This window comes from Prinia subflava, chromosome 1 (genome assembly GCF_021018805.1).
Source record: "Prinia subflava isolate CZ2003 ecotype Zambia chromosome 1, Cam_Psub_1.2, whole genome shotgun sequence".
Lineage (NCBI taxonomy): Eukaryota > Metazoa > Chordata > Aves > Passeriformes > Cisticolidae > Prinia > Prinia subflava.
Genome location: NC_086247.1, coordinates 4,019,748 through 4,045,518, shown reverse-complemented (window position 1 = coordinate 4,045,518; position 25,771 = coordinate 4,019,748). Strand labels below are relative to the sequence as shown.

Sequence of the window (25,771 nt, the reverse complement as noted above, 5' to 3'; positions counted from 1 at the left end):
GTTACAGGCAATCAAAGGTCATCCTCAGCTAACACAAAATCTTTTATTCAATGCAAAATCCACCACCTTAAATAGCCTCATTTGCTCCTCCAATTACACAAGAGTGCACAGTTCTGCTGAACAAGTTCTGTTTACCTAAGAAAATGCCTGTGGAGTGGTATCAAAGAGCTCAGAAACACAAGAACTTGGTGCTTCATTTTGAAAAAGGCTTCCAGGAGCTCACCACCAAATGCAGCTCAAATTAGTGGAGTTCTAGGTGTTCCAGGATGGAACAGCATCCAGTGTGTCAAAGGCAGCACATGTCCCCTCTCTCCATCCATTCATGGCAGTAAATTGATGAGCAGACCAATGCAGCTCCAAAACTCTGTAGCTCCAAACTCAGCTGAGCTTTAAGTGCAGCAAGCTTTACCCAGTGACTTGAGCAAGGTGTGCAAGAATGCTGATATAAAAATGAAAAGTAGGCAAGACCAAGATGTACAAAACCAACTGATACAGCTGGGAAAGAGATGTTTGGGCACAGCTCTTCAGATCTGAGGAAGTACTAAATAAGTATCCTATGTCTTCAGATGGTAAACAAAACATCAAAAAACAAACAAAAAAAAACCCCTTTCTGATGGCAGCCTGAATGACCTACTTTACCAAACATCACAGGGCCAACATTGTCAGCATGTAACAGCATCTGACAAGGCCAAGAGCTCATCTCTTGTGCAGTTCTGAGCTGCAGAACTTGCAAAAAAGCCTCTGGTACTTCTCTCTACAATCCCATTTGATGCATTTCAAAACTCAATACTAAAGCTTTTAAGTGAACATGAGACCAGGACAAAAAAATACCAGTGACTGCATAAACAGAGGCAGAATATAAACCTTGTCCTGCCACACGGACATGAAGAACTGTCATAAACTTAAACTGGAAGTAGAGAAGTTCAAAGACCCTGAAATAAATGCATAGTAAGAATTTTTAAATTGCAGAAGATGATGTGAAACTGTCATCTTAATATGTTAAATATCTTCAAAGAATAACTTAAGTCATGTCAGCCTTGGGGTAGGACAGAACTGCGTCACCCCTCAAGTTTTAAAGGACACAGGTAATTAGACAAAGCCTGATCAATGTCCTTACAATTTCTACTTAATAGTCTACTTTTAGAAGTTCTATATAAATATCCCAATAATTATGTTACTGATGATTCCAGAACCTCAGTGGTATTCTCTACCTCTAGCACCTCACTGTGTCATTTGGCTCCCTCACCCTTTTCTATCCAAAGCCTCAATACAAAAGTTTCAATAATACCTTTTACTCCACCTCTTGGAGGGCACATAGATGACCAGGAAATAGTCAGCAGGAATTTCAACAATAAATCCTATTAAATTTCAATAATTAAATAAATTTCAATAATAATCATCAATAATTTTTTACTGGGACTAAAGGCCTAAGTAGCATTCTGACCTTTTCCTAATATCCAACCTAAACCTCCCCTGACACAGCTTCAGCCCATCCCCTTGGGTCCTGTCACTGTCACCACAGAAGAGATCTGCAGTGGAGATCAGAGATCATAGTTCAGCTGCTCTTCAAACCCATGAAAATTTGCTTCACTAAGACATGTCAAAATAAAGTGAATCACAAGATAAAGTCTGTTAATCCTGGAAATACAGTTACAGTATTTCTCTGTATTAAGCCTTTCACAGAAAGTTATCACAGATAACTCTCCCAGATTGCCATGGAAAAAAAAAAACCAAACCATGTGAAACCATTCCAGTAAGTTATCCGAGTGGACAATAACTAGAAACTTTAAAGATCTTCTTAAAGGAATAATTAGTGCACAAAGATGTAATCTGGAAGACATCTTTGTGCCAGAGTTAAACAATGTAAGAATTTCTTAAGAAGTTTCACATCCATCTCAAGTGTAATTCAAGCCCACTAATGGAAGCACAGGCATTTAATAGCCCTCTTCTGTTATCCTCACCCTTCATCAGAGTGAAGTCCTGAGGAAAAATGTACTTGCTACAAGAACAGACTTTGTTGTAGTTAAGTTTCACCCTTCCTGAAGGGTGAAAACCTGAAGAACATCAGTTTTATATCTAACAAAATAATTTCTTGCAGTTTTTCATATTCAAATTAGTGATCCCTAGGTAAAAAGGCCTGAAAGACGCATCACATCTATCATGAGGTGATGGGATATTTTCTTAAATATGTTCTTATTTTAAATATTAAGTGTAATATTTTCACCTGAAAATCAAAAAGGGAAGGGGGGAGCCATAGGTATCAATTTTGTTATTACTTCCTTTTCCCAGTCTTTGCTGCACAAACAAAGCCAGCACAAATAAGTTACAAGCTAAGGATATAAGGAAAGCATTCAAACTTTACATTAAAACCTGTCAAGGATGTAAAAATAAACTAAAGGAAATATCATATAATCCTTTATTTACGGTCACTTTAGGCGTAACTTACAACAAAACAGTTGATTAAAGTTCACTATGCAATGTTTTTCCTCTTGGTTCACTGTAGTCAGTGATGTTCCTCTTCAAACAAGCTCATGTGTATTTTGGGAGAAGATCCCAAGCCACTCCCAGGTCTTGCAGAACAAAACACACACTAATAACTAACATTTTTATAAGCAAACTACACAAGATCCAGCTTGATATTCAGATTCCTTCAGTCACACTGTTATCCCCACCCTTCCTTTACTCCATAGCTGTTGTTATGAAGACCCTGGGTAGTAACACACTCCAACACTACAGCAAGGGGTTACAGAGATTCACAGAAGCTGCACTTTCTGTGGAACAGTTGTTTAAAAACAGTGAATGCATCATGGCCATCAGCAGAACAGACTAGAGAACACATATTTAGCAACCATGATTAATGGACTCTTCAGTTTGCTAAATTTCATCTTCTCCTGAAGTAATTCTGCACCAGAACAAAACATTTTCAGTGACTGCCACTGAAGGTTTTCTGCTGTAAAGGAGCAGCACAATCTCATTCCAAATATCCTCATGCCCTGATTATAGCACACTGCCCTCCATGTGTGAGGCTGGCTCTGTTCTTGGATTTGTTTTTTCTCCTGTAAATGATGATAGATTAATTCTCCAATCACTCTTAGCAGATACACATCCCCTGCCTTGCCTATACAAAAACTTTTACAAACCAAGAAAACCCTCTAGGACAAAAGTAAAAAAAAATCCTGAAACTCCTAACCACTTATCAAAAATCATTTAAAAATCCTTTTAAAATGTCCAACCACACAATGTCCCATTTTTGTAACTTTGAAAATCCAGACAAAATTTTAATTCAGATCTCCAAGTAAATAATTTGAATAACCCTTGCCAACATCCCTCCAGCTGCTTCTGCACATCCACCAGCAGCCAGTTTGCCAGCAAGAACATCCATGTGGCTGTACAGAGTGCAATGAACCTTCCTCACTCAGGGAATGCCTCAGCTGAGTATGAACTGCCAGTCCTGCATATCCACCCATTTTTAATTGATCCATCCATATTTAATGGCACAGAACCCACAAGGAACCATTTTTGCTCTGTATTCCTCTGACACCAAAACAGGTAAACATCTTCTCAGAATACATAAGCATCCTGTTCCAAGCAAAACATTACTACAAGTTATTTATTTTTTGACAGCATGTAGTACAGAGCTCTAAGTTCCGCTGCAATTCCTCTGATATTGTACCAACAAAAATCTGTAGTTCAGATTCAATAGTTTCTGTCCGAGGTGTCCCTTTTCCCCCCCACAAAAAAATAAACCCCTAAGAATTTTCAAGGTTTTTTTCTTTTATATTTTGGCCAAAAGCTCTGTAACTTGACTTTTTTTTTTTTTTTTTTAAAGAAGAATGCCAACTGTTAGTATGTTTAAAATAAAGCACTGAATGATCCCCACTCCTTGCACCCTTAATTACACAAGAGAAATAATTAGCCACCTCTCAGATAGAAAACTGACAAATCTCTCTGTGGTAAACCTGGCTGAGGACCTGTCACCAGGTGCCCACATGTCACTGAGGCTCAATTTTCTTGTCCAACATCCTCAGCAAGAAAATAAATATCATCTTATTATTTCTAAAACAAACTTTCCAAACTAGGAATAAAATCACATACACTATCTAAAAGAATAAAGAGTGCAGGTGACTTCTTTCAAAGCTGAACTGCATAACTGTAATTCAGGATATTTCAGGTTACCCAGGGTGGAGCAGCCACACCTTTTTCTGCCACTTGCAAAAAGAAGTAGAACAATTTTCCCTCAGAAAAGTACCCTTATCCCTCCAAGCAGCTTAATTCCTAAAGACGTCATTTGTAATACCAAAATTTCTAAGGAAGCAGAGAAAAATTTTCCTTTTGTTCTAAATGAGAAATTAATTAAAACAAAGAAAAATATCTTAGATCCTATACATTCAATTGGTACATTTGCAAGATGTACCCTTGATTACTGGAATTTTTCCACTTTGACGTGACTGCCCAGAAACAAGCAAGAACAATCCTCACAGCAGTGTGGATGTCTCCAACACCACGGGAGGCAGAACTACAAGAAATGATAGGGGAATGTGCTGAACTGCTGGTTTTTTGTTTTATTTTGTTTATTTTGAAGTGTCAGACTTTATTGATCCATCTTGTTAAGATTCATAGGGGCAGGGGACAGAGGACTCGAAGGATCTTTCATGTCATCAAATCTTACTCCCTGCCTCCTCATGCAATCATGTCATAGTCCCATGAAGTGACCAATATATCAAATTTCACTTTCTTTGAGCATAAAATCAGTCTAGAGCAGATACCACGGGTACCACATAATTCCCAATACACCTGGTTTATGTCCTGATATTTTTTTTTTACTAGTCTCAATTCTCTATATTGAAGCTTCTTTTCTTCTACTCCCTCTCCTCCTTTTTCCCTCTATCTCTGCAGACACTCCCAGAAAAACAATGTTCTGCAGTCAGGGCAAGTTTCTTAACTATAAATCATTTCACAGGCTGCCCTGGCAAATGGGGGAGGCTCCTGACAGCTGGAAAAAAGCAAATGGAACTTGAAGAGGGGGGGTCTGGATGAGTAAGGCTGGTCACCCTTACCTCCATTACTGGCAAAAAGTGATGGAAGTAACAACACTGGAAGCCATTCTAAACAAATGAGAACAATAAGGTGATTAAAAATAGTCAGCAAGGATTTATGAAAGGGAAAACATCCCTGATCAACCTAATGAACCTCTTTGATTAAAATCCAAGCTTGGCAGATGAAGAGTTGTCATTCCTCTTAACTTCAGCATGACTTTTGACACTGTCCCCTATGACAGCACCATAATAGACAAATTGGTGAAGTTATGCACTGAATAAATGGACAGACACGGCCTGGAAACTGTCAGGCTCAAATTTCTGAAGGAAAAACACTACAATTTAGCTTTAACTAACTTAAACTTCAGGTGTTTAATATATCCCATCCCCTCAATATTACTACACAGGCCAGCCTCACTGGTAAAAATGTTTTTCTTACCAAATCATCCTGTTGCTCTTGCCCTGTGTGTGCAATTAGCAATAAAATATGGATGGGAATGCAGGGAAGAAGGCAGTGGCAAAAGCACAGCCAAAATAAGCCAAGAAATTTCACTGGAAAGGTTGGCAAATACACAGATCTCATGTCAAGGTCTAAGCTGTCACTTTGCCAAGCCTTCAACACAAAAAATGAGATATTCAACAGTGACAGTTTACAAAGGATAAATACATTGCTTGTCCTAATATCAGAGGTATATAACATCAGGAAAATGCATTTTATGAGGTATAGATGATTAACCTATTAAAACTACTCAACAAAATTCTAAAATAGGAAGATTTAATGCACAAATAACAAGAGAAACTTCTTCCAAGTGACAGTTAAGCTTTGTCAGCAATAACATCATCCAGTAGTAATAGCAGTTTCGTGATAGGTAATTTGGAAATGTAGAAATAACACCTGCCTTTCTAGTAGTGAAAAGAATTTAAACTACAGGCCATATCTGCATCAAAAGAAAAGTCCTCTCACATTTCTAGAGCTGTACAAGGCATGCAAGCAGCTATTCTCAATTGACAGCACCAGTATTGCATAAATTACAATGTTTTCAGTTCCATACTCATCACACAAATGAAATTTTCCCAACCCAAGCCATTACAAACATATGAAAATTAAGTTTATAGTTGAATAAAAATCAGAATTCTGATTCCTAGAAAAGATTCCTAGAAGAAAAAAATGCCCAATTTTTGAAGGGATTACTGAAAATACAACATTTAGAGAAAAAGTGCAGGTTTCCTTCTGTAATCTCTGCACTACTACGCCAGGCATTCTGAAATACAAGGAACTGTTCAGTCTTAGTGCAGCTTGTATTTAATTCTTACTTAAAACTGAAGTGACAAATCAAAAAGCCACTATTTTGTACTTTTTTTCCTTCTCCCTACACAGTTGGTTACGTTCCCCCCCCCTTTAAGCAGGGATATTAACAACAATTCTCTGCTCATGCTACTGAGTTTATTCTCAGCTGCATGAATAATCGTTGCATAATTTATTACCCTCTGTAATACATGTGAACATTTATTTTAAGAATCCTGCATAACCTCAATTCTGTCAATTCTTGCCTACTGCAACTCTGGCAATACCTCCACTGATTTTTAATTTTCCATCTTTTAACATCATAGGAAGTACCCAACCCTTTGGGGCTTTTGGAATTCTAGTTGCTGCATTTAAGTAAATCACACAGGCAGGTGGAGGTTTGGGGTGAGGAATATCCATTACACAGCACAGCATTAAACACCCCCCCTCCTGCCCAGTGGGTAAGAGGAAGGGGAAGCAGGAGGTTGTTCCAAGGCTATGGAAAGTGCCAGGAGATTAATCTGTTTTCATTAATTGGATCATGTGCAGGCCCTGTGTAAGCAGCAAGGCCAAACACACCAACAGACTGAATGAGGACATGCCTTTAATTCAGAAACATCTTTAGGTTGAGCTGAAATTGTGTAACTTTTTCTTTCTTTTTTTTTTTTTTTTTTTTTGTCCTAAATGAGGACTTAGAAATAAAAATAGTTACAAAACCATTTCATATTTCCAGATAACAATGACAGTGTGCAAATGGTGCTTACCTAAATTGTACATTATACAGCAAAAAGTGAACACAAAAGCATCAGACTTCAAATATGCTGTATATATCTGAAATTAGAACTAGGCAAAAGATGTGTATTTCCTATTAATTTTTTGACAATTTATGTCAGGAGTCAGCAAGATTTTATTTGATTCACCAGATATTACCTGGAGGAGTCATCAAGAACAAGCAACTGTACCTGAGATTCAGTCTTGGCATAAAGCTTTACTGAATTTTAAACCAAAAATCCAGTATATGCTTGTTGCTTATATTTGTCTTTATTTTCCTCTAGTTGTTTAATAGAGTTTCTTGCTTCCTTACTATTTGTTGATTCTGGTAATGAAGACATATTTGCACTGCAGGACCAGGAGACAAAGGACCAGCTCTTGGAAAAAGTCACCTACATCCCACAGATGCTAGCACTGTTTTAAATTCAGGGAGAGACTATCTAAAATCCAGGAGGGATTGTTTTTAATCCCAACAGTGTCAACATAAAGTTTAACTGAGGAAACCAGAGGAAACCAATCTTTCATGACCCCCAGGCATGCTGTGAACACATTTGTGTTGCAAGAGAACTTCACTTACAGACAGGAGAATTGTGTTCTCTACTCACTTTCAAAAATATTATATTTTAACAAATTGTTCTCCAAGCCCCTCCTGGATCACATTCCAAAAATTCTCTATGCTCATCTCCATGGCCTCGATTACAAGGCATTAGAAACCCAAGTTAGCCATGAACTTCAAAGCAGTGATACAGATTAATTCAGGATAACTCTCCTGAGTAATGATTTAACTAATGATCTCATCAACTAATGCATTCTCCAGCACAGAAACAATCCTTCTTTACAAGGCTTTGCTATGAAATAAGTGTTCTGGATGACCTTGATATACCACTGACCATACCAAATGTATGTATAATCCAACCTCAAACAAGATGCTACAATAAAGTAGACACCTGAGGTAGTCTCCTTACTGCAAAGTCTCCACCACTGCAAAAGCCCCCCCTCACTACATTATGATGAAAATTTAGAGCACTAAAACCAGGTGGCAAAAGTGAGAACATTTCTAGTGACATCTATTGTCCACTGCTGAAAGTGGCACTCAGGAGAAAAAAGTTCTTTAAAAATCAAAATAAGAAAATACCATTATTTATTGCAAAGATGAGTTCTGATGATTAAAACTTCCCATCTGAATGCAGAACCTCATCTTTATTCAATTATATTCTATCTTTTATCCAGGCTGCTTTTCCAATTTATCAAATTTCTTTTGAATTTTAATCACATCATCCAGTGTGCTCATAACTCTTTTTGTGTTGGTGTTACTGGCAGATAAAGACAAATCAAGTCCATTTCCATGGTCATTAATAAAAATACTGTAACACCACAGGACAATTCAGGCCTCTGTGAGACTCCAGCCTTCCCTTCTGGCAATATTTTAAGCAGTTTTTTAAAACAAGTTTCCTTACCAGGAGGTGCTGCCACATCTCTGCTACAGGTAAGCCACGGTGTGTAGTTTTTATATCCTCTATAAAAGCCTCTTGTCATGCCGTGGGAAAAGCTCATCCTCTGAAAATCCTGGGAAAACTTCTGCCCTCTATCAGTACTTGCAAGACACAGCTAAGGAGTACAATTAGGACACTCCCACACACAGACTCAAATTGAAAAGAATAATCTCATTGTGACTCAGATTCACACCAGCCAAACTCTTCAAGTCCCAAATATAAACTCAGAAAAAGTTTCATCACACATCCTTGTCCTAGAAGCTGCAGAAAAAAAACTTAACAACAATCCTTATCTTCCTATCAGCCTGACCCAAACACCAGGTATTTATTTTCCAATATTTTCCGTAAGAGCCTGCTTGACAACCACTCTCAGCATTCAAAATCATTTTAAAGATGTCATCCTGAAAAGAAAACTTTAAAACACATTTAAACTTCTCTTCACTGCTTCAAGAAAACATGGGGGTTTTTTTCAGAAGAACTGCTCTGATGTTGTTGTGGAAAATACTACAATATCTGTTATCAAGCTTTTAACAGAAATTGCCATTTGATTCCAACAGGAAAGAGCAGCTGTCTTCAGAGCAGGTGTTAATACCAGCAAGAAGAAATGAAAGAATGGATACTTAAGCAAAATCACCAAGGCAGAGGGCAAGGATAAAAGGCAGCAGGCCTAACAGCAAATATCCAATCCCTTAAACAATCAGGAGTGAAAGTCCACTCCAATCAGGATTCCAGAATTCACAAACAGGGAATAGATGGACAAATTCTACCTGCCATGGAACAGAGACATCCTCACTCTGAGCTCTGCATCACAACTCCAGCCCACAGCACAAACCAATGCACGAATTTTAAAACTTTGTTCAAGGCCAAATGTAAAAACGATAAACAAAAAATGCTATTTTTAAAAATCAGGTCAGCAGGGTTGGGTTTTTTTGGTGGGGTCCCTGTTTTGGGGGGTGTTGTTGTCTAATTTTAGATTTAGAGTTTGTTTTTTAATTTCCAAACACCGTTGATAGAAGAGCCCAACAGAGCAGCTCGGACAGAGGTCACCTGTGACTGCAGCCATTGTCACCTTTCCTGTTATAACCCAGGGAGATTCCTTCACCCAAAAAACCCCAACCCCATCTCCTTGCACTCTGTCCCTCTGAACCACCCCAATGCCATTTGTGCTGCTCCTAATCTGCTCCCCTGCCACTGTATCCCACGTTGTGGGGAGTCACTTCAAGCATGAACTATCTCACATATATTTAACAACTGCCTTGAAATACACCTCAGTTACCTCCTCCCCTTGTCAAAATACACCATTTAAATGGAAGGAAATCTGTACCTCAACAGGCTTTGTTTTGACCTCAGATCCCCACATGACTAAGTATCATGACAGTGGCAGTAAGAACTTATATTCTGATTATATAAAAGCATGACTGTATTGTAAGCAAGCCCTTAAAAGCTGCCTGCTGTCACATCAAGACATAACTGGAAAAAAAGAGAACTTACCTGCTGGCAAGGGAAGTCTTGAAATATCTGTAACAATAAAGAAATAAATTTAGAAACAGAAAAAAATAATAACTCTACAGTTGCATTGGCCTCATAATTGTTCTGCAAGGCCATACTTGTTTAATAAAGCACATTATCTGAAGCCATTTGCTGGCTGCCAGGAATGCCACATGCAAATCAAAAGCATTTTCCTTGTCTCACCCTGTTCATTAACAGGATTATGCTTTGCTCACCTAACTGAAGGACAAAGACTAAACTGAAGGCAATGTAATTACTGCAGCAGAATACAGGTCACTACACACAAATGAAGTGTTACACACAAAATTCACAATCATCACCTGCAGAATTTCAGAGCTCAAAGTGTCAGGGATAGTCTTTGCAAATGAAGAAAATTCTGCAGAATGTTTTCTTTATTCTTAAATCTTTAGAGAAGTAGCCAAGCTTGCAAGCAGATAAGCATAGAACACAAGAAATAATATTAAAAGAAAGGACACTGATTTTTGTCACCAAGTCACATTAGACACACTTGCTGAACATTTTTATAGGAAATGCTAAGGCTGTCTTGAGTCAATGGCCACTATCTCAGAGTCTAAATAAACATATTAAAAATTATACAGTAAAAAAATATACATTATATTCAACTGTAAGCCATTATATTGTTCCTGCCTGCTTTTCTATTGACACCTCAGTGCACATCATCATGACTGAGGTGCACATCAGAGTTCAGAGTAGAAACTAGAACTCACAAAGAGCTAGAAAGAAAGAATTACTCAAGTCTGTAAGGACATGGACTGGGGACACACATCATGGGGCTAATGAAAACTGAAATAAATACAAGTGGTGGGGGGATGAGAAAGGGGAACCAGTAAAACAAATGAGAGAAAAACTGAACTGAACCTAAAAAAAAGGTCTGCACAGTTATTTGGTTAAAGGAAACAGCAAAGTTGAGTAATAAATTGTTACACTGGGTACAAAATCCACATAGAAACTGAACTTTATCACAGGTGTAGCAGCTGAAACAGATGCAGAGATTATTGGGGCAGATGGTCACTACTTTGCTGCCTATTAGAAGAAATAAGAAGGCTTAATAAATTTATTAGCCCTGCTCTCACCAACAGATTGTTACAATTCATGTCTGTGGCTGGAAAACATGATGAAATTTGAATACCAAAGAGAATTACATCTAAAATTTAAAGGAAGCCCATGGAAAACTTCAGAAATTAACTGCACTGCTCTGAGGAGATGATGAAACAGCAACACACGAAGTTGAAACACACTTAAAGCATGAAATCAAAGCAGCAACAGGACACTACAAAAAAACCTGGAGAAAATACTGAATGCCTTAGTCTGGGAGAATACAATATTTTAAAAGACAGTAAATTGCATTTAAAAGATGCTCATCATGCTGTCTGCTTAGGAACAAAACCATCTTACATATAAGAAATGCCTTGAGACAGGAGATGAAGCCAAGGAGACACAGGAACAGCGGGAAGCAGAAAATCCAACAGGTCCTGCACGGAATCCAAATCAGCACATACAGAGGGGAGGTTTCTTCCATCAGAACAAGATTTGCAGTGACAATTTATGTGGAAAGTTACATGAAGATAAATGTTGCATCATTTTATCTTCTGTTTGTATGTGTTTGTTTCCACACTCTTTTTTTTAATGAAGTCACAAAGAATTCCTGCTTGTCACTAGGCTACAAAATACCAACAACTGCAGCCACATGAGTCTAGCACCTAAAACTGTGGATTAGAAAATACCATTTTTGATTTTAATTTTTCTACCCCAATAGAAACTAATGTCTAAATTCAATTTATAATTAACAACTATCGAAAGATTTAAGTTACTACAAATACTTGAAAGTGTATTAAGTTCTTTGAATTTTTGTGCACTGGGAATGTTTTATTGCAGCATTTATTACTCTGGAAGCAGACTATTTGGTTAAATGTGCACTCACAACAGATGTCAGGAAAATAACAGCAAACAACCTCAGAAAAATGTTATTACTGTTATTATATACACACAGGCAGAAAACAATCACATCTCAGGATTTAAACACAGAAAAGCTCTGCAGCTAAAACACACACACATATTTTTAACTTCAAGAAAGACGTGATCATATTCCAGCATTTGTCCCTCACACCTGAGCCGCTGTTTCCTCTGCGATCTCTCCCTGCCAGGGCTCACACACGCAGTGCTCAGATCCTGTTACTGCACCAGGACCTTCCCAAATGGGGCACTGACACCATCAGCACCACTGCTATATTTAAGCCAAACACTGTGAAGATTTCTTCCTTCCATGTTCCACTGCAAATCAGTCCCACAAGTGCATTAACTGAAGAGATGCTGCACCCCTGGGACAAGTTTACTGAACAGCTTCCTGCAACTGCACCTTCTTCTATTTCAATTTAGTGCAAGAGACTGTTTTCTGCCATTAATTGACATACATTAGGTCTAAAAGCAAGTTGGACAGAAGAAATTGAAGCCTGAAGGTCATATCAGTATACTCAAAACTGCATATGTGCACTTAGGTTAGTTGTATGGTATTTCTCAATTATTTCCATTAAACACAAAGTCCTATAGGGGACTTCACTTTTTTTTTTTTTTTTGATCTTAATTTTAGCAAACACCATCACTACAGAAATGTCAATTCATTACAGCATAAATGAAATAAATATTTCCTGATTCTAAAGATAACAGTAACAATTTCACTCCTTTGTGTATCCAGACACCACAACAATAAGTGAAATGTTCATTACCTTCAGGTGCTCCTCTTAGTGTGGGCACTTTAGGAACTTTCTTATCCTTGAGTTTGCCCCACCTCTCCAGCTCATCCTCATCTCTTCTGGCTTGAAACCTCCTAGCTATATTCTCAAATATGGTTTTTCATTGAACATCTAACACTGAAAAATGATGAGTGGGTTCTGGCCACACTTAGAGCATTTTGGAGAGCTGTCCTGTTGGGAAGGATTCCCTCACATCAGGGAGGCCTGGACTGACTTTTCTTCCACAACTCAGTTTTTGAGTGCTTGGAGTGCTGTCACACAAACCACATTTACAGCAGCTGTACAACATGAACCAATCTTACTTTTTTATCTGCTCCAAAGTAGTTCTTCAAAGTGAAATCTAAAATGAATCATATTTCAAGTGCTGCTGCTCCTACTGATCCTTTCAAGGGATCACTCGTGTTCTGCATTTATATTCTTAAGTATCTCCCTGTGCTACTTGGCAGGGAGCAAACTGCCAGTTTGAACAGGCAGAAGAAAAATTACTTTCACATCATATTCTTTATCATAGGCAAACTTTTAGATATTTTGCAAAGACTAATCAGTTCTCAGAGAAAACTGATTTTATCCCATGTAGATATCGGGAGGACAGAGTAGATGGCCTCAAGGGCTCCTTTCCAAGCAAGGTTTCTGTAATATTGGACCAGATGATTGTAACAGAGCAGGAACAAGCTGAAATTGCATTAGAGGTGCTACAAAATAATAAAGTTCCTCAGCCAAAGGAAACCTGCCAAGTAAACCAGTAATGTACATGAATTCATTATGGAACAGAAAGGACTGTATTTTAAAGAATACTATTATTGCTTCTGTATGAACTGAGATGGTTTGGGGCACTACAGTTCTCAAATAGGTTTTGTGAATCCCAGCACTAGTAGTTTTTTCTGATTTATGGAAGCCCTGAGGACCAGGTCTCTCTACCATTGTATTTGCTTTTATAAAACTATGCATTTTACATTGCAGAGTTTCAACGAATGTTTTCTTTAAAATGGAGCTGCAACTTTAAATCTCCCTTCCAAGACTAACATCTAATCACTGAAAACAGGAATGTTCTGTGAGCTTCCTATTCCTGCCTCAAGGTAAAACGAGAATATGGCTCTGTGGACAACTCCAGAGGCTCAGACTCTGCCCCATCTGCAGCACTGATCTCCTTCCAGAGCTGTGGTAAGCAGCAGACCACAAGAAACTTAATCCTGTTCTCCTGGAGCAGGAGCTGGCTGACTCCAGCCTAACAGCATTCCCTTGAAATTAATTCAGATATTCAACTCACAAACCAATCTCTCTTTCCAGGGAAGAGTGAAGGCTCGCAGCACACGAGGAACCACAGACCACAGTCTCCAAAAGCCAAGCAGCACATGTCACTGGATAACAATCCTTGCAACTACACAAGGAACATCACAGACTCAACAGAAAATGCCGTTTTCCTAGTTAGCCACAGTACCAAAATAATTTAGGAATATAGATGCCTATTCAGCTTTTAGCCTTTGTGTGGCTGGTCCTGAAAGATGTTGTCTTAGAGGCTGGATCCAACCACCTGGAGAATCTCCTTTCCTGTATTCTCTGGCAGGCTAAAAAGGACGTTCCTCTGGTCTTAAATGAAATTGAGATATCATCATCTATGTAAAAATATCTTTCTTTTTTTAAAGAGCAAATAACTAAACATAAAACACAAGTCATCTTTCAAAACATGCTTAGTAAAATTACATTTGTTGAGAAACCCAAGGATTTATCCATGACCATCTGATCTACTGAACAAAGACTTTGCAGATGCAATGAATTCATCCTGACAGCACATCTATTAAGGAACAGCTATTAAAAACTTTTATAGTATGATTAAAAGATTGTATAAACCACCAGTTGCGTTGTTCCATATGTGTTTTTTCCCTTCATCTTTAAAAGTGCATCTCATTTGTAACCTACATCTAACCTACTTCTAATTTAGCAATCTGCAAGGCTGAATGTTAACAACCTTTTATTATATTGTTTCACACTGAGGCAGTTTTTTAGGGCAATTTTCAATGCAACTCAATAAAATCTTATCATTTAGTAGGTACATAGAATGAGAGGCAGAAGTGCCTCACTGTAAAAGCCCATTTTTCCTAAACATTTTATTATCCTCACAAGTCTTTAAATGCTCCAATTGTTTTGGATTTCAGTAGCAGCCCCGATTTGCAAACACCAATACCTGACACAGTATTCAAATGTCAGTCATAATAGCACTAAAACCTTTGCTTACTCAGATTAGGGGTTTTTTTCCCTTATCGACATATTTATTGCATTTGCCTTAGGCACAGCAGCAGCTGAATATCCAGCTTAGCTGCAAATCTTCATCTGTCACCCTGGGGAGAGATGCAGGGGGCACAGTTGCAGGACAGACACCTCCACCCACTAAACCAGGCAGCAGTTCTTTTGTGCTTCAGCCAGATCAGAGGAAATTCAGCATACAAAACCACACATCTTGTGTTTACAGCCCTGCTTCACAGGAGATGCACGTTGCACTGGAGTCCCTTATTATATTGGTTTAAATCTTGGCTTCAGCTGTGAGTATCAGCAGTAATGATTTAATGCTCTCATTTCTGTCTGCTGAAAAGGTTAACGAGCAAGCAGCCAACAGTGAACCGCTGTGACACCCCGCAACGTGCACAGCCTGTGCTGGGTTCTGAGAGGTTCTCTTTAAACACTCACTGCTTCTAGGGCAAGCTGCTGCCTCAAACACAAAAGCCACACAAATTTAGCAAGGAAAAATGAGGGCCAACTGAAATATTGCACAAAACACACAGAGGTTTTTTTCAAATTAAGTGTTTGGATGATAAAACAGGTACAAGGCACATTTATGGTGTGATGATCACCACATCTGACATAGCTCAAGTGGCTTTAAATATGCAAAAGCTTTGTGGTGTTACACCAGTACAAGCATCAGCTGATTCATCCTATACCTCAGGAACACCTTCAGTTCATATCTGTTTCCATAATTTCTCAAATTGTTGTCAGTTTACTGTCACATTCCTCTCACTATCCCACTCTTCTGTTTGTACCTGCTTTCCTCTTCACATTTGAAAACAAAATCAGTATTGAGTCTCCTTAGCTTATAGCATCTACACCAAAAACAAAATCCTTCAAGAGTTTTAAATCTCAGTTTCCCCCCTCCTACTGGTACTCCTCCAAAATCACCCTGCTTATGCTTCTTAAATACTAGCTTTTGAAATTGAAAAAATACAAACTCTGATTAAGTCCATCAGAATAATCCACCTGTGTTTTCCTCAATCTCAGCTGAACTCTGCCCTGAACTCTGTATGCACCTTGACACTTCAAATTCATTTATACCACATCACTGAGCATGACCACTGAGTTATCTATGCAGCCACCACAAGCCAAATTTTCAAGCAGGAACACTGAACAGTAGGGTATTAAATGAAAAGGTTCTGGTGGAAGTTACATTTAAGGAGATTAAGAAGAGCAAGAGAAATCACTCAGTCATTACTCAGGGCAGGTGGGATCAATCTCATTACATACTGAGTTACTGAACATGCAGTATCTAAGCAACTCAGATAAAGAATTTAGTCTCAATATCTACACAAGTACTATATGCACCTTTTGTCTATGGGGAAGAGAGGTTTGGGCGGAGAAGAGGATGGAGCAGTTCCCCAAAAATCGGTTTTATTCAGCATCACAAAATGGGTAAGTGAACTGTGCAAGCCTGAGGGTCATATTAAGCTCTTACGGTAAGCAAAAGTCATATCAATGGGGGTAAAAAAACCAACAAGGATTTCATAAAATTGAGCAAGTTGCTAAGACAGCAGCTGCACTTCAACACAGAGCTGTGATGTAATGCATCTGGGGAAAAAATTCTGAGCAATACCTCCTTAACCAAGTAACACTTGCACTTTCTCCAGTTCCAACTGCGGGAGGAAGGCTGAGTCACTGTTTTCTCTGAAATCATCAGCTCAATCTGGAGTAGCTGGCCAAAAGCAACAAAACTTTGTGTCTCATTAGGAAGGGTACTGAAAACATGGTACTTAAACATATTACTGTGCAAAACTAAAAAGCATCAACATGTTGTGTCCAGTTCTGGTCTCTGCAGCAGAAAAAGGAAGAGATGTCTAGAGCTGGGCAGCTGAAGGGATTGAGGGATGGAGCAGCTGCCAAGAAAGGCCACATTACCAAATCTGGGGCCCCCCTAGCAGGGAGGACATGAGGCTCAGGGTGAACATGATCACAGCACAAGTGGAGGGGGTGGGGGATGAAGAGAGGAAAAAATAGAAAAAGGAAAAGCAAATCAATGCAGCACCACCATTCAACAAATCCTGCCAGTCTGAGCATTAGGGAACATCTGAGGAAATTACTGGAGATTAGGTTCAAACCAGCAAGAGTGCCTTCTCCACAGCTGGCACTGAGCTCCCTGCAATTCTTCAAGAGACAAATGTGGAGAGAGGTGCCACCAGCCACTGGGTCAGGCATGCAAACTCTTATGTAAATAACATTTTCTGCTGCCATCGAGGGCCAGGGCTGGGCTGGGCAGTCGCTGGTCTCCTTTAGCAGCATCTCTTGTATCAGCAACACTGTGGCCAGTGATTGCCCCCAGTGCTGGGCACACCTCCAGTCCTGTGGCCACATTCAGGCCTCTCATGAGAAGACATTGAGGGGCTGGAGCACATCCAGAGAAGGGAACAGAGCTGGGGAAGGGGCTGGACTGATAAGGAGCAGCTGCAGGAGCTGGGGGGCTCAGCCTGGAGAAAAGGAGGCTCAGGGGGGATCTTGACTCTCTAACTCCTTGACAGAAGGTTGGAGCCAGGTGGGGAGGGGGGTCAGTCTCTTTCCCAAGTAATGAACAATAGGATAAGGGGAAATAGCCTCAGGTTGTGCCAGGGGAGGTTTAGCCTGGTTAGGAACAACGCTTTCACAGAAAGGGCAGTCAAACACTGGAAGAGGATAGGGTTGAGTGGTGGCCTTCGCACTGCTGGGTTAACAGCTGGAACTATCAATTTTAAAGGTCTTTTCAAAGGAAAATGATTCTGTGATTCTCATGGTCTTAAACTCCCTGTTGTGCCTCTGTGAAGTCACAAGCTTAAACATCACCTGTAAGAACACCTACTCAGTCAAAAGTACTGTTCTAATGTCAGCCACATTACAGGAATATTCTTATCCTTTAATGGTTTATCACAAAAGGAGTGCTTAAACAAGCCCAGGAAACTTTAAAAGCATTTAAGATGTTTAAGGAGGGACATGTGTGTGCTGGCAGTAGTTCAGATCTATATCTCCAGCACTGTGATCTGTACTCACATAATCCTGATGGAAATATTGTGACATTTTATGAACATAACAATTCAGGCCCTCAGGCAGGCTTAGGGAAAGCTGCAGACATGTATTCTATACGTGTGCAGCTACCCCCTATTTGTACTACAGAGTGCTTGTTCTTCCAAGTGATAGCTTTAGTAGATGTTTTTCTTTCAAGAAACATTGTCTTGACATTGCTTGCTATGATTGAAGCTCCCTTGTCATTTTCCGTGAAGGACTTGTGACACACAATGTGCCACCACAAGTCACCCACGTCTTCAGAAGGTGACAGGATTGTGTAGTTCTTGCACTGAAATACAAATTAGCTCTACATGTCAGCAAAGGCTGGTTTGTGCTTGAGGTATGACAGGAACTTAGCACAGAGCACGGAGGTGTTCCAGAATGTAAAATAAATGTGTTTCCAGGTAAAGAAATGAGTGCCAAGGGCACAACCAGAAGGGGTGAGAATAAGGAGAAATTACTTCAGGCAAAATATTAAGAAGCTCAAGACAAAGCTGTGTAAGAGCAAACTGCAATCTGAGTGTTTTTTAGAGGGGGTTTTTTAGAGAGGGTTTTTTAGAGTGGGATTTTTTGTTTTGGTTTTAAAGCGGTGACTAGTTAGAAGGATTTAGAGTAATAGATTAATGATGCAAAATAAGAAAAAATACCCAAAGTTTCTTTTTTAGAATATTAGAAGAGTATTTTGCAAGTTTTGGGTGGTTTTTTTTTTGTTAAAACACAAATTCTTAGAAAGTTGGGCGAGTCAACTTCCTTTCATGTTTCACCACTGTAAAATTATGCCGTTTCCATGGTTTTGGCCCACACATGGATTCCATTGTTACAGCAGTTTTTCAGGAGCTGTAATTAAAGTTCTACATTTTTCTGATTTCAAGTTACAGATGGGTGAAATAAGGTTGAAGATAATCAATGCAGCCAGCACAGAGTGAGGGAGAAAAAATTTAGGAGTCTTCCAGTAAAGAACACACACGAAGGTGTTTGTCGGAATTTAACAGGAGATTATCACCTTTACACACACATTGTTCTTACCAAAAAAAAAAAAAAAAAAAAAAAAAGGGGGAGAGGGCCTTAACACTTCCATCCATGAAAGACAGACTTACTGCCTAAGAAATAACATGTTTTATTGCTCACAATGGGATTGCTCCAGTGTTCACACTTTGTTGTTTCATGCACTTCTAACCTCAGTAACGTGAAGAAGGTGACAGCAGCTGCAAAAGTTTTGCTCTGTACAGAAACATGCCTCAATAAATAAGATGAAATCTATTTGTAATGAGAATACCTGGGTTTTCTTAGGCCATCTGTGACACTGTGGATGGAGAAGGAATTTGCTTCAGCTGGAGCTTGTTCCCAAAGTGAAGCACAACATCCCTTCACAACAAATGGGCATTTGTAGCCAGAGCTACAGAGACTGAAATCAGTTCTGCAGTGAAGACATGACGGTTTTGGATCTTAACCACGTAAAAAATAAGGGAACTAAGGACACTCAGTGTGCTAGAAAAGCCCAATAAATTCACCACCATATGAATGGGAAGAACTTCTTTAATGTCATCTGGGTGTTTCCACAAGTCTTACACATCCTCCCAGGGACACAGATTACACCACTTCCAAGCACTGCAGTGTTTGGAGACACAACATGCTGCCAAGGGTCATCCTGCTGGGGAAGGGGGCTTTCATAAAAAGTCAAAAAAAGATTTCCAAAACCGAGATTACAAAGGAACATTGATTCAAGAAGCATCTAGGTCAAGTAAATTATTTGGCAAACACCAGAGCAGACACAAGGCAATGAGAATTAGCAGGGAGATGAAACCAGATGTTATTTCTGTCATTTCACAAGAATACACAGTTCTTCGTAAGCCAAAAAGGCACAGAGTCTACCTCAGAGGGTAAACAGGAGTTTAGGGGCAACACAAGTAAAGACAACAAATCAGGAAAAAGCAGAAGAGACATTACAGAGCAATATATTATGTGCTTATCTAAACTGAGAAAATTCTTAATATGTTGCATGTTAGCCATAGTTGTGTTAGGCTGGTTCTCTCCTCACAACACAACATTCATGCACCAGCAGAAATGGAGAAAAAACTTTTCCATAGCATCTCCTGTGTTTTCTGTGTCCCCTTTTATAAAGTTTTCCAGATGGAAAATAGACAGAGAACGAATTAAGACAACAAAAAAAGATGACAAGTGAGGCAGGGAGGAACCATGGGCAGAATAAAAAAATAAAAGAAAAATACACACATACACCAGGACAAAGAAACCCAAAGAGATGACTGACAAAACTAGATTAGGAAGGTAAAGAGGGGGTAGTGGGGGAACAAGAGTGCAGACAGAAGAACTGCACACACAACATGAGACGGGCTTTCTTCTCCTAATTGGTTCTGTCATGTGGCTGTCGGGGAGCGACGCTGGTGTAAGGGAAGCCCCCAACACGTCTGCTCTCTGGAAGAACCTGATCAAACACGAGACCCAGTTGGTTTGACAGAACACAACACACGTGCAGCTCCCACATCCCCTTGGCTGCACCTTCCCAGCTCGGCCGTTACTCATGTGGGCAAAGGGAATGATGCAAAGAGTTTGTTTCCGATTCGGCCCCGCGCGAAGTCGAGCGCGGATGATTAATGGATTCTCATTTCCACAAAGCCACTGAAAAATTTCAGCTTGGCATCATTAAGATTCTATCAGCCCTGAATTGCAATTTAAGATAGTATTTTTCGCCTTGATCTCCTGCTCTATTTAATCAATTTAATGCACAGTAAAAACTTAATTTGACAAAATTGAAAGCATTATTTCTCCCTGCCTGTGGCATGAAACAGATTAAGACCACCAGAAATACTTGCAGAAAGATTTAAGATTCATTACATATTGGGTGGCAGATAAATATTAGATATGCTATAACCTCTAAGTCTAAAAGCTGTGGGTTTTAGTTAATGCTGCAATTACCCCCCAGCAGCTAACCCAAGTCACGCTTCCTACACAAGCCATGACTGTGATTTTTGAAGTCAGATCTCCTAAAATACTATTTTGTACAATGCTGACAAACTGCACAGACAGCAGGGAGAAGGAACAAAGACAGCAAAGCAAACTTCTGGTTTATATACATTTTATACCTTATACCTTCTGTGTAGGCTTCTGGCCAAACCCAGACTGGATAAAGGCACAGGTCAGAACAGAACATGTTCTAGGTCCAGGATGAAATAAACAGCTCACACCCCTACCCAAAATACAATTTAAACTAGTTAGATTATCCCCAGAAGGTGAAAAGACAGTGACAGAAAGCTGCCATATAAATATGTCAGGAGGTCTCTACAGATAGTCTGAAGCTCCAAGATAAGTCAAGTTACGTCCACAGTTCAGTCCCAGAGCTGGAGGTACCCAAATGGTCCCAAGAATTCTCCAAGAAGCAGCTCCTCTCATCCCATGGCCAGGCTACAGCACGATGGCACTACTCATACTGTGAATGGAGCTCTTCTGCCTTCAGGGCTGTCAAACCAATTTTCCTCATAAATAACTAACAAGCCAATTTTGCAGCCAGCGGCGGGGAGAGGAATCCTGACGGCGTGCTGCTCACAAAGCACACTCATTACTTTCTTAGCTAAGAATCACTAAGTCCCTTAGAAACTCTGACTTGCCTTGTAAGTATTTAAGCAGAGTATTACAGGTTTATTTGAAATGTATTTTAAAGCTATCATGATTTTGTGCCTAGACACAAGTTCTTAGAAAAGAAAAATGAAATACAAAATGCATCTACTGTTAAAACACTCTGAAATTTACTATTCCTGCTGATGTTAAGAACCAGCGCTGTTTCACTTGAAAAGCACAAATATTTCAGCAACAGCTTTTTTCATTTATGTCAAGGGATTACATAGTGTATACACTTGTATATTTACATCTTACTTCAGCTTGCTTTGTTGATATATAAAATGCAATACTAATGGTGAATACCTACCCTGCTGATGTGTAACAATTCCTTATCAGCAAACCAAGCTAGCTGGAGCATAAAGGGAATCATGATGCAGTCCTTTAAGAATAAACAGAAAAGAGCCACAAATATCCCAATTATATAAGGGCATTTGGTACAGTCCAGCGTAGGCTGGACTCAGTGAACAAATATTTTCTGCACAAAGATAAGAATTCAAGACCACAAAGAAGTGTACAGTATAAATGTGGCTTCTGCCTTAGCAATGAGTGCTGGGAAGCAGAAAAATGTAAATCTTTTGTACCCAAATATAATCCATAAAAAGGACAGCAAGAGTAATAAAGCCTAAACCAAGAAAAACATTGTTAAGCTTTTAAAATTCTTCACTGATACTGCAGTTTATTCCTTGCCCCACCATTTCACAAGAATGAAAAAACATCAGCTCACTTCTTTTATTATTTCAAACAAGGATATATTATTTGAGGATTATTCTCCAAAAAGCTTTTCCATTTCTGATTATTCATTAGACATGAAAACAGAGAAGATGAACTAAAAGAAATCGAGCCAGCTTTCTCTGCTTCTGATCCAACTTGGACAGAGTCAGAATCCCCTGAATGCCACTGAATTCCTCCAGAGTGAGAACAAAGAACTGAACTTGGTCACAATGATGATCCAGAGCAGACCTGACAGTTGTTTCATGCACTTCTAACCTCAGTAATGTGAAGAAGGTGAACATTTTTTAATTACTCTATAATCTAGTTTTCAGTTTATCATGTATGAAGTGTCAGGTACCCCAAGCACACTAAATTATTTAGCATACATTGTAACTGTATCTTCTGCCTCTCATAATATTCAGAATACATATGCAATGCTTATTAAAAAATTTAAATTAAAATATTGAAAAAACATTCAGTTGATCGAGGTCTCTAGTTCCCCAGTCTTCCCTCTCCAAATTTTTCCTGAACATAAGACTCACCCTGTGAGTTCAAGCTTGAGGCATAAATGAGAAAGAAATGGCCCAAATTAAAAACCTTATCCAAATTTCCAATAATTATTAAAGAGACTCATTTTCAAGCCCTTCAAGATCTAATCAGGTTCAGAGTGGATGCAAACTTAAATTTGCTTGAATACAGTAAAGTAATTCTGGCACAACATCAGGCAGGTACCGAACAAGTTTGCCAGTATTTCAGGAACTTCTGAACACATCTTTTTTCATTGATTATGAGGAAAGAGATCAAATTAGAGAACTGCAGAGTGTACTTATGCCAGTGTCAGCTCTGGTACAGTTAATATTTATTTTGTCATCCTGCAAACTAAGCATTTGTGACAGTACAAAGGAATTTCAGGCTGCATATGCAAACAACTTGTCACAGAATTGGAGCTGGAATAATTTCTACTTGTATTTGTCTGCTGAACCCCACAGAAGAAGAAATGCACAAGCTCTTAATAACAGGACACTGAAAGCTCAGAGCAAACCACAGGAAGCTCAAAGGACCCAAAAGAATTATTTTCACCAAAGTGACAGGGATGTTAACTCTACTGCCACATCAACGCAATTTAACTAAATCCGTTTATCTCCCTTTTCCCCAATTCCTGAACCACAGAGTGACAGAAGTCATGAGGCCCCAAGGAAACCTATGAAGTGTGTCTCCACAGCAAAGAGAAAAACTACAGAAATCCTTGGGAAGAATTTGGGGTAAACTGGGCAACTCTGAACTCCTCAGATCCCTGGAGCAGATCTGGCTACATTAAGTCTGTCAGATAACTAAAGCACTTCCCAGCAACCCAGCAAAGGTGGAATCACCGAATGATTTGGGCTGGAAGGGACCTTTAAAGGTCACCTAAATTCCAACCCATCCACCACAGGCAGGTGGGATTTTAGGTGGGTTCCCCTAGACCAATTGCTGCAAGCCCCATTTAACCTGGCCTTGAACACTTCAAGGGATGGGGCAGCCACAGCTTCTCTGAGAACCTCTGCCAGTGTTTCACCACCAACACACTTTTACCTTCTTAAAGTATTAAAATATTTCAATACATTGTTAAGAAGCACCAAAATTGAATTTGAGAAACTTTAAAATAGCATTTAAAGCATTAATAGCATTATTTACCACACACCCCTATGTTCAACACCATGGCAGTGTTCCGAACACCCCTGAGCAAGGAGAAGGCACCACCAGCATCGCTGCTGCCCCTTTATCCCAAAGCCAGCACAGTTCTGAAATCCACCTCACCTCCAACCCCCTCCTTCACAGTGCTCTGGATAGTTCAAAGTTCCAAGTGTCCCAGGTCTGGGGGACATCCAAGGGAAATCACAGAATCATCTATGTTGGAAAAGACCTCTGCAACTGATGATCTCAGGGGTCTTTTCCAACCTAAATGATTCCATGATTCTGGGTGTGAACGCTGCTGTTGGCAGCTCCAAGTCAGCAGCTCCACTCAGCTGAGGTTTGAAGCTTCTGCCTCTTGCAGAGTTTGGTAGGAACCATTTTATAGCCAAAAATATATGGAGGAGAGGATAAAAGAGAGATGGCAAGCAGCACAAGCCTTGTTATTTAGGAAACCGAGGTTGCAACAGACAATATTGTCATTAATAACACAACCATAGAAAGGTGGCAGGGGTGGTGACTTGCAGTGGTTTCACCCTGTCCAAGTGAGTTTCTGTGCTGGGAACGAGGGCATCAACTGCTCCAAACTACCTCTGCCACAGAGCAGACACGAAAAGGCTTAACCCAGTGATGTACAACTATAATGTATCAACTAACACTCATTTAGCTCACCTCAGAAAAGCAAAACCAAAAAGGATTTTAGGTATTTCCCACCCACACTTCTCTAATGAAGACATTGTCACATCTGTCTGTAGACATTAGATAATGTCAACAGGTTTGGTAATTACCTACAGCTCTAAAATTTAAAATCTCCAAATTAATTAGACACTGTTCCAAAAATCACAAAGTGCAGCTTTGAGGTTGGGCAGTGACTGTGATGACTCAACCCAAAAGCTCTTGCCAAAGCACTTGAATGCAAAGACCACTGAGTTTCATCTTCCTGAAGTGTCCTACATCCAGAATGTCTATTTCTGAGAAGTCTGGTTTTTGAAGAAGTTAATACTAATATTTTAAAATTTTGACTCCTCCAAATCTTCCTCAAAGTACAAAAATACCAAGATATACTGAGAAACAATGAACTGACTTTATTCTTCCAGGACTTAAAGTGCCAAAGGATTTGACTCTCCATTGTCTCCTTGGCCTCTGTTCCAAACCCTAAAACTAAAGTCATTCAAAATGCAAATATTTCCCAGTGGGAATGAGCAAATACAGACTTCTCCCCACAAAACAGTTTCAGTGATACTCCTTTGACATAGCTCATGAATGGATACATTTGTCTCCTTATAAACTGCTGGTGGATGGAGCCACATCTATTGTCCTCTGGCCAACTGTAACATTATTAAGAACCAAAGGAACAGAAATCCAAATACTTTTAAACGGCATAAAATATTAAAAACCACTCATATGGCCTCGGACAGCAGCCACAAAAATTTATTTTTAGGCACAAAATCTTCTCATTCAAGAAAAACATGACAGATGATGAAATTTATTTAATTCCTGTGTATTAAGTTGTGAGCCTGAGTGAGCTGAAACCTATTTGGGGAACACTCCCAGGCTGGATTTGCAGCCCTGATTAATGCCTAAGTACTGATATATGTG

At 39.4% G+C, this 25,771-nt stretch overlaps 1 protein-coding gene across 1 annotated transcript in view; it reads right to left on the bottom strand.

Annotated features, from left to right (window-relative positions):
* PTK2 (protein tyrosine kinase 2) overlaps window positions 1–25,771 on the bottom strand; it is a 188,532-nt gene that overhangs the window by 138,633 nt on the left and 24,128 nt on the right. Inside the window, exon 2 of the mRNA XM_063407212.1 lies at window positions 10,077–10,103. The gene's annotated coding sequence lies outside the window, so the exon portion shown is untranslated. The remainder of the gene's footprint in view (window positions 1–10,076; window positions 10,104–25,771) is intronic.